The 14,074-nt window shown below is 40.3% G+C and overlaps 1 long non-coding RNA gene across 1 annotated transcript in view; it reads right to left on the reverse strand.

Annotated features, from left to right (window-relative positions):
• Positions 1-14,074, reverse strand: part of Gm15270 (predicted gene 15270) — a 264,116-nt gene that overhangs the window by 143,844 nt on the left and 106,198 nt on the right. The gene's annotated exons all lie outside the window — the stretch shown is intronic.

A 14,074-nucleotide genomic window follows, 5' to 3' on the forward strand; every position in this document is an offset into this window, starting at 1 on the left:
GACCAGTATCTTAATATGTTCCTTTAGTCATATTGCTCCGCATTCGCTTTTTCTGCTTCTTTGCAAAATTTTTCAGTGGAATATGGTTCTCTTAAAAATGACCTTTCAATTGCATATGCACAACCATGTTTATATGAATTGTTAAGGGTTGAATCTGGAATGGTCCTAGAGGCTTATGTTTTAAATATTTGTGTCCCATTCTGTGGGAATATTTTAGAAGTCTCGGGTTTAGCCAATTTTTTTTTAATGCTGTGGTAAAACCATAGCTGAGGCAACTCACAGGGAGATGGATTTACTTGGGCTGTGGTTCTAGAGAGATGACTGCATTACCACTGGAGGGGGAAAGGGTAGTGCAGGCAGGAATAGGGACTAGAGCTGCAAGATAAGAGCTCATGTCTCAGATCTCAAGCAGGAAGCAGAGAGAGTGAACTAGGAATGATGTGTGGTTTTTAAAACTTCAAAGCCCACTTCTAGAAGCACAGTTTCTCCAACAAAGCCACACTACACAATCCTTCCCAAATAGTACCACCAATCAGGAGCTAAGCATCCAAATGCTGAGACTAGAGGGAATATCTCATCCAAACCACCACGCTCTGCAACCTTGAGGAGAAAGATCACTAAAGGCAGAGCCTGGAGACTCCGATGCTTATGTAGCTCCATGCGTTCTGGTCTTCCTGCTGTGAACAGTCTCTTCCACAGACTTCTGCTGTGTTTCCTGCCTCATGGACTGAAGCCCTCATCAGCCCTGGTCCAGAATGAAACTGTCTGTCTCCATTTACATTGTAAGCATTATAATCATAGGATCACAAAAGGAACTAATGTCCATTCTTTCAATATTTTAGAGTTTTTAAATAATATGTAAGCTTAATTTAGTTTTAACTTGATTCATACAGTGTAGAACTCACCCTTTTAAGGAATTCCACCAAATTCCTTTTAGTATTGTCAGAGTTGTGCAACCATCAACCATAACCAACCACAGCATAGTACAATTTTCCTGTGATTTGATTTATACTTGTCTCTTAAACAAATAATGCTAAATCTCAAAATAACCCTCTTTAAGAAAATAACAGAATTTCAGAGCCAGAAGCAAACTGTCACCTATACAGTCTAGAAATACAATTTACATAAATCCTGCAGCCAGGGTGTAACAGACTCATAATTCTAGGCCCTGAGACTAATACCAAAGATAACAGTCATCCATACAACTCGATAAGAGCCTATTTGTACTAGCTCCCTTCATAAAGAACACAGATCCATTTAAGTCTTCCAAAACTTCATTATGAAAAACAGATGCAGGAGCAGTGCCTCAGTCAGCGTTCCACTTGACTCACAGGAATGAAGCCCTGAGTTTCAGACTCTCGGGACCTATGTAAAAACCAGAGCGGTGCAGAACCTGTAACACCAGGCATGGCATTGACAACGGAGGTAGATATAGGCAAGTCCTGGAGTTCACTAGCCATCCAGCCTAGCCTATCTGGTGAAGTTCAGAACAATGGAAAACACTGCTTTAAACCAAGAGCAGAAGGAACCCCAGGAATGGCCTGTGCAATTGGTTTTTTGGCCCTTGCACATTCACACAGCTGCATCGGCAAATACAACAGGGGGGGAGGGGGAGGGGGAAAGAAGGGGAAGAGGGAGAGGAAAGGGAAGGGGGAGCGGGAGATACACAAGACCTAATAAGCTTAACATGTGACCAATAGAATTATAAAGTCATGCGTTAAAGTGTTTTGTTGGTGCAATGACAGAAATCAGCGTTATTTCAGGTAATAGAAGCCAATGGTCAAAAATATGTATTTTAGATTTGTATAGGTCTTTTAAAAGACTTACTTTTCACCTTTAAAATGGAAGTAATAGTATTTACACCTCTTAGAGGTTAGAGAGGATCCTCACGCTTCTATGCCTATTGTGGAGTCAGTTTGCAGCTGATGTAATACATTATGCAATTCATAACATGAAGCATCATTAGGGAAATTCATTCGCCTCCTTAGACATCTGAGCATTCTCACTTTTAACCCTAGTGAGCATCCTCAACTTAGTGATCAACTTTCTTGCTTGCTTCTGACAAGGTCTTTCTACATAGCCCCAGCCTGCTTGGCATTCACTACACAGTCTACATTTGAAACTCATTTAAGTATTTAAAGTAATATCTAATTCTATGACAATTGGAAGTACATTGAACCACGTCCATGTACATTATTTTGTTTGATATATTTAAGCATAAAGAAGAACCCCAAGTTTGATGGAGATTTCCCTTCCCCTTCCCGTCCTTTCCCTTCCCCTTCCCGTCCTTTCCCTTCCCTTTCCTTCGCTTCTCTTGCTATGCCAAAGACCTGACAAATGAGAGTAAAGAAAAGAACCTGAGGTCCCAACTTTATAACGAGCTGATATGAATCCAGGCACTAACTGCTTTCTAATGGCGGTCTGGTGTCTTCCCTGGGGTTAAATGAAAAAAGGGTCCCTTTCTCTTGTGTCTGGTGTAGATAGAGCCAGTGATGAGAACTATCTTGTACAGCAGTGTGTAGTCACACAGAGAGCTGCTGGGACATGGTTTCTTCTAAAGGAGAGCTCAACATGTCAATGGGAATGAAGACTTTTATAGAAAGAAAAAAGTATATTCTATATATCCTATTTCTGATAATAAGCCAAGTTCCAGATTTGTAAGAACAGGCTACTCTAATCAGGCCAGGTCTCATAGTATCAAATGTTTACAAAATTCAAGGAAAACCTTTCACTATTAAAGATTCCTGTAGTCTACCATTGTGCCTAAGCCAGTATGTTTGCCTATTGTATACAGCAGCACCATCATCCTTTTAAACTGAGAGAACCTTTTCTTTATTGTACTAAGGAGCCACTAAACCACCTAGCTCTCCCTAGCTGCTGCAGGAAACCCAGATCCAGCAGATGGAATGACCAGGACATTGGTACCATGGCACCAATACCATACCAACATTTCCCTTGTCATCTTTGCTTTTAATTGACATTTCTCAATGAAAGTTACCCTTGGGCCGGGAGACAGGAAGGCAGAAGAAACGGTTGTGTTGCTAGTATAAGTGTCCATGGTAGTAAGCAAGGTAGTTGCATTCTGTCTATGTTAGACAAGGTAACTTGATTATGTGCCTGACTCATTTCTCCTCCTAAAGAAGACTTTAAGTTGTGGACTTTGCTCTCTATGGCTGTTTGCTGAGGCTGAGTGTTGCTCTGAGGCCAAGGCTGGCTTCCAACTCTAGCTGATCCAGTGCTTCAGCCTTCTGAGCTCTGCAATTACTCACCTCTGTGTTCTGATCCCAGCCATCTGAAACATCATGATGTTCAGTGTGAACTCTCCTCTACCTTACCTCTTGAACAAGCAGAACAGTCTATCTGCACTCACACAAGGCTCAGACACTACTATGCCCCAGTAAGGATTTCTGAAGTCGGAGTGCTCAAGGGCTGAGAGGTAGCACACAAGAGCATTTAGAGCCCCTCAGGCACTTTTCCATGAACCCACAGCATGACAGTGTGATTCCAGCTCTGTTTACTCTTGGGGCACTGAAGTAAACCTGCCGAGTTCAGCGGCAACGCAAGGAAGACCATCTTTTTCACTTCACCATGTATGGTTTCCATCCCGCTCCTTCCATCTCTAGGCCACATGTTGTTCCTGAGATAGGTTCTCCCAGGCTTGCCACGGGGTCACCTCTACCCCGAAAGGGAATGCACACTTGTTGGGAAAAGGCACATAGAGATTCTACCCACTCGCTCTCGAGCAGCCTCGATTCTGAGTACCGCTCTGAAAGGTTGAATATCTCCTCTGCTGTTATAAATAGAGTCTGATGTCTGCCCTGGCGTTCACTGGGAAAGAATGCAAACAGTCCCAGGAATGAATTCTCAGGAAGGCTGCTCTGCCTGGTAAAGAGCTATTTTACTTTACATGACAACATCATCTTCCAGATACGGCGAAGACCTTACATTTTTAGCCTGTGAGTTTCTCACCCTTAGTAATGACGTTCCACATGAGGTTGGCGGGCAAGAGGGAGGGGGCGGGGGCACGTAGGCGGGAAGGGAAGAGTAAAAAAAATGTGCTGAACAATGCCTTTCTTCCTCAGTTGGTCTTTAAAGGAATACTCACCATTTTTTTAAATTTTTTATTAAATATTCTCTTTATTTACATTTCAAATGTTATCCCCTTTCCTAGTTTCCCCTCCAAAAATCCCCTATCCCCTCCCCTCTACCCCCTGCTAACCAACCCACCCACTCCCACTTCCTGGCCCTGGCATTTCCGTACACTGGGGCATAGAGCCTTCAAAGGACCAAGGGACTCTTCTCCCATTGATGACCGACTAGGCCAGTCTCTGCTACACATGCAGCTGGAGCCATGAGTTCCACCATGTGTTTTCTTTGATTGGTGGTTTAGTCCCAGGGAGCTCTGGGGGTACTGCCTTCTTGCTACATTCTCTAGCACCATATAACATTCATGTAAACTCTATTTTCACGTGAAGGTTATTATTCAAATAAATATCTATCATGTAAAGAATATCCAGGACCTTAACAGCACAAACCAAAATTCTGCTAGAGACACAGCACTGAGTCCAAAGATTCAAAAGACTCTTGGTTTTTGTGAACGTGTTCCTCTTCTGCCACACAAGGGAGCAAGGGAGTGAAGAAAGGTCTGCATGACTATGTAGACAGTCATTACTTTCAGTTGCAACAAGACAACTTTGGACATAAAACATGAAGATGACACAGCTGGAAAATGTGCAGCTTCCCATAAGATGTCAGTACATACAGAGGGGATTTTGAGATTTGGATTTCAGAACCCAGAAATATTTATCTTTCCTGTAACTAGATCAGAAGATACTGGGTCAGACATTAAGCTTCTTAATTGTGGTATCAAAACATGGCTCTCCAGGATTCCAGCAGCTTCAAAGTGGAGATAGCTTGAAATCCAGTGGCTTGTGACTGTGACCTCCCACTTCTGAGTGGCTGCACTTTGTTTATTCAACTGAATTCCTAGTGCTAGAATCGGAAAGCTGGATTCTGTGTGATTTCTGAATTAATATATGTAGTTATTCTAAATCCTTTGAATGGCAAAGAACTATGTTCAGAGACGTCCATCTACGGGCACGGAGAGTGTCATGATGCACATATGAGGACCCGAGTTCAGATCCCATCATCATCCATCTAAAACTCCAGGTGTGATAGCACCAGCTGCTGGGCTGAAGTGAGAGGAGCAGATGTGGGGTTCCCTGGGCAGACAGCATAGACAAAACATGAAGCCCCATGTGTCTCAAAAAGATGAAGTGAAATGATTGGTTCAGGAGACATCTGCCATCGATTTCTGTCTTCCATACCCAGATGCATTGGCAAGTGTATACACACACACACACACACACACACACACACACACACACACACACACACACTGAGAGAGAGAGAGCAATCTACAAAAAATGTCTAGACATAGAAAAAATGTGGCTAGGTGCTGTCTGTTTCAGGAGTATACTGTGAGGAACATTTTTTGTAGTCTGGCCCACATCTGTAATTAGAATAAGAGTTTTATATAGAGTAATAGAGTAATAACAACAACGAGTTTTCTAAACTCATGATAAGAAATGATCGGAACAGAGTATAGCTATGGAATCATAAAACATTCCAAGTGTTCCTACCAGCTTAACCCTTGACTGTGACAATCAAACCAAAGCTACTTGCATACATTTATTTAAGGCTCATAGAGTGTCTAAATATGTTTATTGTAAACTGAATCTTCTAAGCAACTTTTTCTTTTTTATGAGAATGTCTATACTTATGCTTAACTCTAATAGAGTTCAGTAGCTGTCCAAAGCAGCAGTTAAATGCCTTTTTAGTTGACCTTGCTCCTGTAAGAATATGTGCTAATATAGCTAAGCATCTTTAATCTCAATGTATTTTTCAAAGAATTCAAGGCTGATTTATTTCAACTCCTTAGCATTTTCCCGGATGCTTATAGATCCAGCCTCGGCCACCTTTCTCCTGGTAAGTCAATTACTCATCCAGGATATATCATCTACCACCAAAAACATATATAAAATAGAAATATGTTTTGTGCTGCCAGAGGGGCTTGTACACACTGGGCAAATGCTGGCCCATTGCCCTACACCTCTTCCATAGACAGATTCTGATAATAATGTGAATATCATGGCATCCATGGTGCTAACCTAACTGCCTAGCAAGTCTAAATACAAGAGAATTTAAAATTAAATGATCTTAACCCATTTTCTTTTGAAAGAGAACAAGACAGCTCAAATTGCAGAGAGTTCGAAACAGAACCTGAAGTTGGAGTTTGAAGTGGCCCGGAAACACTCTTGAGATTTAATCTACCTTTTGCCATGCTTTTGAAAAAAAAAAAAAAAAGAAATATTTTTGACATAGGTTTTCTTGTGAAAGGTAGGCAGGGATCATTTCAAACCTAAATAATGACTCTTCTAAAATTCTAAATCAGAGAACTAAATTTCCTCCAGATGGTACTTTCCTGGCAGATGGCTGCTGTGATGTGTCCCATCTGAAGGTGCAGTTTGAGGGCACACGGGGTCTCAAGACTACACTGACTTTCCAGTCAGTCCTGAACAGTATTACAGCTAAGCAGATTGGTCTCAGTGCTAATACCCATGTCACCAAGTTAAGAAGAAGTTGTGAAATTATGATCTCGGCCGCAGATACAGGCTTTTCAAATCACATAACCGCATACAGGGGCGTGCACCAGTAAAAAGTGGTCAAAAATTAGAAAATTGTCTTATAATTAGACTAATTCCGGCAGCTCAACTTACTTCATAGTTGAAAATGATGAGCTTTGATCTTAGCTTCAGTTAAAAACCACCCTCCTGGGTAGTATTTCCTTTTCTTCTGTAATTTAAGCCTTTAAAAAAAATCGATGTCAGCAATTTTACATCCTCTCTCTGCACCTGGCAAATTGCTGCTTCAGACTCACAAGTCACCCTGAGCTCTTTCTTGGCTCTCCTCAGCTCTCAGTTCTCAGAGAGCATTGTGGGCAACAGTCTCTGTGATGAAGATTGTCTTCCGAACACCCGTTGTTTATGTATTTCATGTGGCTTAAGTTGCCCCTAGCTGTGAGAACTGGGAAGGTCACAAGCTAAAGACTGACCTTCACATGAAGGAAAAGCTACAAGGGATGGTTTCAAAAGAAACACCCATGTCCTGGCCAGAATGGAAGGTAAGGTCCCCACACACACTGGGAGAGGAAGGTGGAATCTCAAGAATTCTGGATGTCCTATGATAAATACAGTTTTAAGTTGCTGATGGATCATAAAAGAATCTCAACGTAAGAATTTAAGTTTTGAGATCATGAAATAAGAGGAAACAGTGTGTAAAAAACCAATAAAGGAATCTGAAACCTGAAGCCTTCACCTCTATTTGGCTAGCACTCGAGTCATAGTGCTGAGCGCCTGTTCATATCCTTGGCTTTTTATTTAGTGTTTCGGGTGATACCAAAGCATTGTTGACAATATCATTTTCCTTGAAGCATTTATATTTAGGGAGAAATTCATGGAGACAGAGGAATAAATGGACTACAGTTGTATCGGCATCCCCACCCACTACCTCCACTGGAAAACCTGAGATAAAGAATAAGGAGGCAATTGAGTGTGGTCAGGGAACAGTCTGTGATGGGGGGAAGGTGATGGATGACTGAAGCATGTGGGGGGCAGGGTGGGATGCTTGCTATGCAGCACTGAGATGGATGGGGGAAGAGATGGAGAGACAGGACTGTAATGAGAAAAGGCCAGTGTGAGATGACAGATGCTGTATGTCTACAGAGAGACCATATGTTAGGACGTGTAAGCACATATAGGCTATTGGTGGCGTCCAAACAGTCTAATGGATAACAAGTTCACAGTCTACATAATGAAGGCCACATGCTTTCTTCTATCCAATTAAAGCATGAATAAGAAAAGCCTATTTGAAAATTTTTTGTGGTAATCTTAAAAATATTGCGGAAGCTTGAGCCTTAATTCTAAAAATCTTTTTTATTAAATGGTACAGATTTTACCTAATCTTTATTAATAGCATGGATGATGCTGCTAATATTATATGAAAATAATATTATCTAGTGTTTCATATAATATATTGGGTGGTTATTTTACAAATGTTTCAGTAGAGGTTACAGTTATTGGTTCAACACAATGTGATTCTGTCCTTTGTTTGTCCATGTTCTCTGAGCATTCTCTGCATGCCAAATACTCAACTGAACACTCAGGACACCAAGAGATAAGAAACTCTATGATTTCTGTGTCCAGTAGGAGGCAAGCATATGAATGGATTGTGACTCCAGCTCTGGCAGAAGTGTGGGCAATGTCTCCTTAATAAGGATGATGGTTTTGTTTTCAGCATCGTTTCATCAGAGATCATGATGATACAAGACGCATCAGTACTCCAGGATATGGCAAGAGCCATATATTCACAAAAGCGTCCCCATGATTTGTTTATCCAGATGTCATGGCGTGTGGCTGCACAGGTGATCTGACCTGTTCGAGTCTTGGAACTACGTGCTAATAAGGAGGAAAAAAGCTGTTACAGAAGTTCCTAGAACTGAAAAACATCTACAACAACTAATGGGTTTCTGGGAGCCTTGGTTTCATCTATCTGTCTGTGTTTGTTTACATGTCTGTCTCTTTCTGCCTCCCTCCCTCTCTCTCTCTCTCTCTCTCTCTCTCTCTCCCTCCTCCCCTTTCCATTCCCCATTCATTAGATGAAGTAATTTAAGAAGACATAGGAGGTATTTCAAGGGCCTCCCACCTTCCTTCTACTTTACAGCATAATTAGTAAATGATGGCATTTTAATGAGCTCGAATCCTTCCACTAGAGATACAATGAAAGACCTGAATGAAGATGTTGCTCAGACAACTGAGTCAGACTAAAAGTCATTCTCACTGACTTGAAGTGGAGTTAACGACAGCCATAGTAAATCAGACTAGCATCCTCTGTTTACAGAAAAGGGCAAGGTTAGAAAGCAGGGTCAAGAATGTGGAAACCAAAGGCTGTGAAGAGGAATACAAATGCTAGCAATTGAGAAAGAGCTCTGTGCACACAGAAAGGATCTCGTTAGCAAGCAGTGCACTGTGGACAGGTGGAGCTTACCGATGGGGTCAATCATGTCGTGCAATAGAAGTCACCCTCACTGTTCATTGTTGTACATATCTTATTCGACTTTTTACCAAAGCAGAGTTAAACCCTCAAGACTCTTTCCAGATGATGAACAGCAGAAAAAGGGTGGAAAGTACAATAAGAATCAGCTGGCTTCAAAACCTGCTCTATCCTCCTTTAGATGACAGGCTCTTCACGATGGAACCTTACCACTATGTATTTAAGCTCTCATCTGGAGTGAGCTGATATTGTAGCACCTCTTATGTGATGCTTGACAGAGACAATATAGTCATAAGAACTCCTTATGCCTAGAAAGTTCTACGTTCCTATCTGTTAAAATTATTTTGTGTAGGATTGAAAACTTCACACAAAGCCCCTGACTTGGCCTAACTTAGACAAAACTAGACATGATCTGGTAAAGGAAAAACTGAACGGGATAATTTCTTCTTTACATTGTGTACGATAGTCTATTGAAAATATTTTACACTTTTTGCAAGAGCCACAGATTATGACATAATTAGCACCTAACCCTGAGAAGATCACTGTAAATGTTTTTGCAATACCAAGAACATTTCTTGGTGTTCTCGAGAGGGAATGTAAGAGTTAAAGTTAACTGTAAACCCTACATGCCCAAGGGCATGGGAACTTCCTGGAAAACAGCAAGTCACGTGTCTCCTAAACAAGTTTCTTTAGGAGAGTGAGACTCCATACTCCATCTACATGTTGAGCAGAAAATACATCAAGATGTATGTTTGCCCCTGATTGGGCCTAATGGGATATAAAATGAACTGTGGGTTTTGTGTTCTTAAGGCCTAAAAATATAACTCATGGCCCCTTCCTGAGAACCTGAGGGTTTTTCCTGGCCAGTATTGAATTAAAGCTTGCTTCTGCTTTGGCTCAAAATTGTGGAATTGGTCTTTTGCAAATTTCAGGATTAACATTAGTCTTTTAAACATTTACATCACGATGTCTGAATGGGCAATGGTACTGAACAGGTGCCATGGCAACCCCGGGTCTCTTTGGTGCATGCTCCAGTTTCCAACATAAACTGTAGACAGGCTCCAGGAAAAGCATTTTAACGAAACAGAAGCATCACGAAGCTTCACATTGTTCAGCCTGCTCGATAAACCACTAACAAGGTGGCCAGTTCCCAGAGAATGACAATAACATTGCTTGCCCTAATTTGACAAGAACCAGGACATGAGCAGAAGCCCATTGCTCTGGTCACTGAAATAGTCACACAGCTGTTTTGTGAAGTTAGCCAGGGGCAGGATGTATAACCTCTGGTTCTCTGGCATTCTTCATGTGCCTTAGGAGTCTGAAAAGAATTGTACTTTCCGTTTACAGAACTCAGTTTTTAAATTTTATCCTCAAGGTATAAAATGGCTCCTCAGACTGATGCCATAGTGTTGATCTTTAATTAATGTCTCTGAACGTCCACAAGGGTCTTGTTAAACTTGTGCATTTGTATAAATATCATTTCACAGAATGCAGTTTTAAAAATGTTTATTTCTCTTATAATATATTAAATGATCATTTGGGAACATGTTACTTTGGGAAGACATGAGGAATACCCAAAAGAAATAAATCCAGTTCAGATGTAACATTCATATAACAAAATTATGACATCATGCTCCAAAAAGAAAAAAATGTTGTTTACAAACTTAAGGGTTTGCTAGTGCTTTCAAACTATCCTTATCGTGCCTCCCAGTGAGAAGCTTTGAGTATCTGCTCCCATTCTCTAGATGTTGCCCAATTCCTGGTGGAATTGTGCCAGGTATGCAGTATCTTTCTTTGGGCACATAAACATCCCTGGACACTTATCATCAGTCATGCCAAGAGACAAAATTGGACTAGTTTAATTACAGAGAAGTTAATTCATGCACATCATGTTGGCAGTGGCACAAATCTAAAAACAAATAATCTCTCTCTATGGAAACCAAATACAACAAGGAAATTCTAATTCAATCACATGTGGCAAATGGATTATGAGCCATAGTATCTTGAAGTGGGCACTTATTTTCCATCATTTGGTATGAATAAGGCATTGGATAACAGGGACATTCTAAAGACGTTTGCCTTCAAATTAAGTAAATTGAATTATTCAAGAATGTAAATTTTAGTTTTATAAGTAAAAAAAATTATTTTTAGAACCAAAAATGAGTTTTATCAGAAAACTACATGGTGTTTTATGGACAAAGGGTCGAGATGAACAGAGTTTCAACTCTTCTTTCATTAGCAGTCCCCATTATTCTGTCACTGAAGGAATATAATAGTAAAGAAATGAGGATTTTTAAAAAAAGTGGTTAAGAGAATGAGAAATGTTAAAGATTGCAGTAATTCACATTTAAAAAAAAAAAAAAACCTTAGCACTATGTCTGACTCTACTAAATATGCCTACCACATCAGGAAATCCTGTTAGCTCTGTCACTTATATGTATACACCTTTATTTGTGTTTATGCACATAAGTAAATACATGTATTTGTATACACACATTTACAGAACATAACCATTGAGCATCTTTCCAAAGCTGTCTGGAGTCAAAGTCACCATCATCTCCTGCCTCAGTGGCCCCACAATCTCCTCAGTGGTCTCACTCAGCCTAAGCACAGAGAAAGCATCTCCTCTTTTAATGCTCTCTCTACTCTTCAATATTAGTTAAGTTTAAGTACTTCTTTGGTCTTCTGCCTCATCCAGAGAAGCCTCATCTTCACAACCTTCTCTGTACCCCACTTTCCAACCTGGTCTTATCTTGCCCCCTCGCCCTTGCTACTCTCTTTAGGCCACTGGCTGCATCCCTGCATGGGTCTTGGTTGACTTCTGGCATCTGGCTACAGTAGCTCCTTCCGCCTAAAACATGCTTTACCCCCAAATGTATCCAACACAAGTGCTATTGTTTCATTTCTGTCCTTACACCCTTCCCAACACATCTAATGAATGTTCAGCTTGAGTTTTTAATATCTTGAGATTTTAAGAGACTATCAGTCATCCTAAAAAGTTTTCATTGTATTAAATACCAATTTTAAAAAATTGCTTAGTTTTCCTATGTAAAATATTTTGGAATAGATTTAAAGATATTGAAAAACTTTTTAAACAGTTGAAACCACAAGTAAATAAGAATGTTCAAGGGTAATTTTGACTTAAGATAGAAATGTTGAAAGTTTTATCACCAAACCTTTTCATCCCTGGAAGATAAAAGATGATTTCTTATTTCAAGTGATTTTGTTCTGTAGCTACATTGTATATGTAACTAAGATAATGCAGGCTATGAACACAGTCAGACAAGCTCAGATCATTAGCAACAAAACAAAATCATGAAGACCTCACAGGTTCAAATAGCCCTGACCCAGCAGCTGAGTTCTGCACTTCACAGCTGTTTGTACTTTTAATAAGCCTTGCTATCTTTGCAATGCATGGTTTTAGCCTCTTGTGTTGCATTGTGCGTATCTATGGTTATTCATGCTGAAAAAGGAACAGTTTATTAATGTTTATTCCTAGCATCTAAGCAACTTCACTGGAACTATTTTTTCCTCACTTTCTGTTAGGTCGGATGTCAGCAAGGTCAGTTGTCTTGGACGTAGGGTAAGTGCAGACAGAGAAGGCATCTGTGTTGAGAGACATTGTGTATTCATTCACAGCTCTTTAGTAGGTTTGTTTGGAGAAGTTATAAGCTCTATCAATGATTTAAGTTTTATTGATTGGCTCCTATTCTAAATAAACTCGACTTTTTTTTTAGCCATTTGTCTTCCCAGACCTTGATATAATTTTATAGTATCAAGAAGTTTCCCCAAACTCTATGATCTTATTAGAAAGGATCAGTATGATTGAACACTTTCAGTTATGAACCTTGACTCTATATTGCTCATATTTTTAGTGCTGAAAATAAACCAGTTTCCAAAGTATCAGACAATAGTGTTTTGCAAAATGCTAAATATGGAAAGTCCTATATAGTCTCAGGCATTGGAACACTCTGTTGGTGGCACCATTTAGATAGGTAGAGGAGATGTGGCCTTGATGGAAGAACTGTGTCTCTTGGGGCTTTGAGGTTTCAAAGCCTTGAACTATTCCAAGTACAGTGCTCGTGTGTGTGTGTGTGTGTGTGTGTGTGTGTGTGTGTGTGTGTTTGATCATATGAGTTAAGATGTGCATTCTAAACTGGTTGCTCCAGAAGCCATGGCAAACACTGCTGTGCTGGTCATCTTGATCTCTAACCCTCTAGAGCTGTAAGTACAAGAAACCCTTTCTTCCCTGAGTGTCTTGGTCACAGTGTATTTGTTACAGAAGGAAGGCAACCAACACACACGTTAAAACGACACAGAGAAGTTACCATCCACATCAGCTAAAGATTTATTCAACAGAATTAGAATTTACCTGCCAAGGGTAGATTTCTTTTACTATTTTCTGTTCAAGTTTACCCAAGTGGAAAAGTGTGAGATCCTTTGTGTGTGTGTGTGTGTGTGTGTGTGTGTGTGTGTGTGTGTAACTTTTGTATTTTGAGCTCACCTTCAGAACTCAGCTTATGATGATGAGCCCTGAACTAGGAGTACGTTTCTCTACATAGACGTGTATTTGCTTTAATGGTATCCTGGGATAACTCTAGAAACACTTTTATTCCTCATTTTGGACTTTCTTATATCCAACACACAGCTATAAGTGTGAACCCAAACCTGTACTTTGGTGAGTATCTGTCCCCTAAGTTAAAATGAAGACAAATTGACTTCCATTTTGCTTCTCTTTCCCAAATGGTGGGAGTGGCTATTATCTATCCACCTTCCCTCATAGCTTGTTGGGCAGGGTATACCATTAAGCCCAGAATCTCCATTATACACAACAATTTGCAGCTATTTAAGTTAGAACTTAGCTATTCCCCATCCCTGGAATCAGTCAAAATCCTCAGGGCAGCTTTGATTTCAGCCTTATTTCTCCCCCACTTGACTGTAATTAGCCTTTCTTCTCAGACAC

Source organism: Mus musculus, chromosome 10 (assembly GCF_000001635.26).
Source record: "Mus musculus strain C57BL/6J chromosome 10, GRCm38.p6 C57BL/6J".
Lineage (NCBI taxonomy): Eukaryota > Metazoa > Chordata > Mammalia > Rodentia > Muridae > Mus > Mus musculus.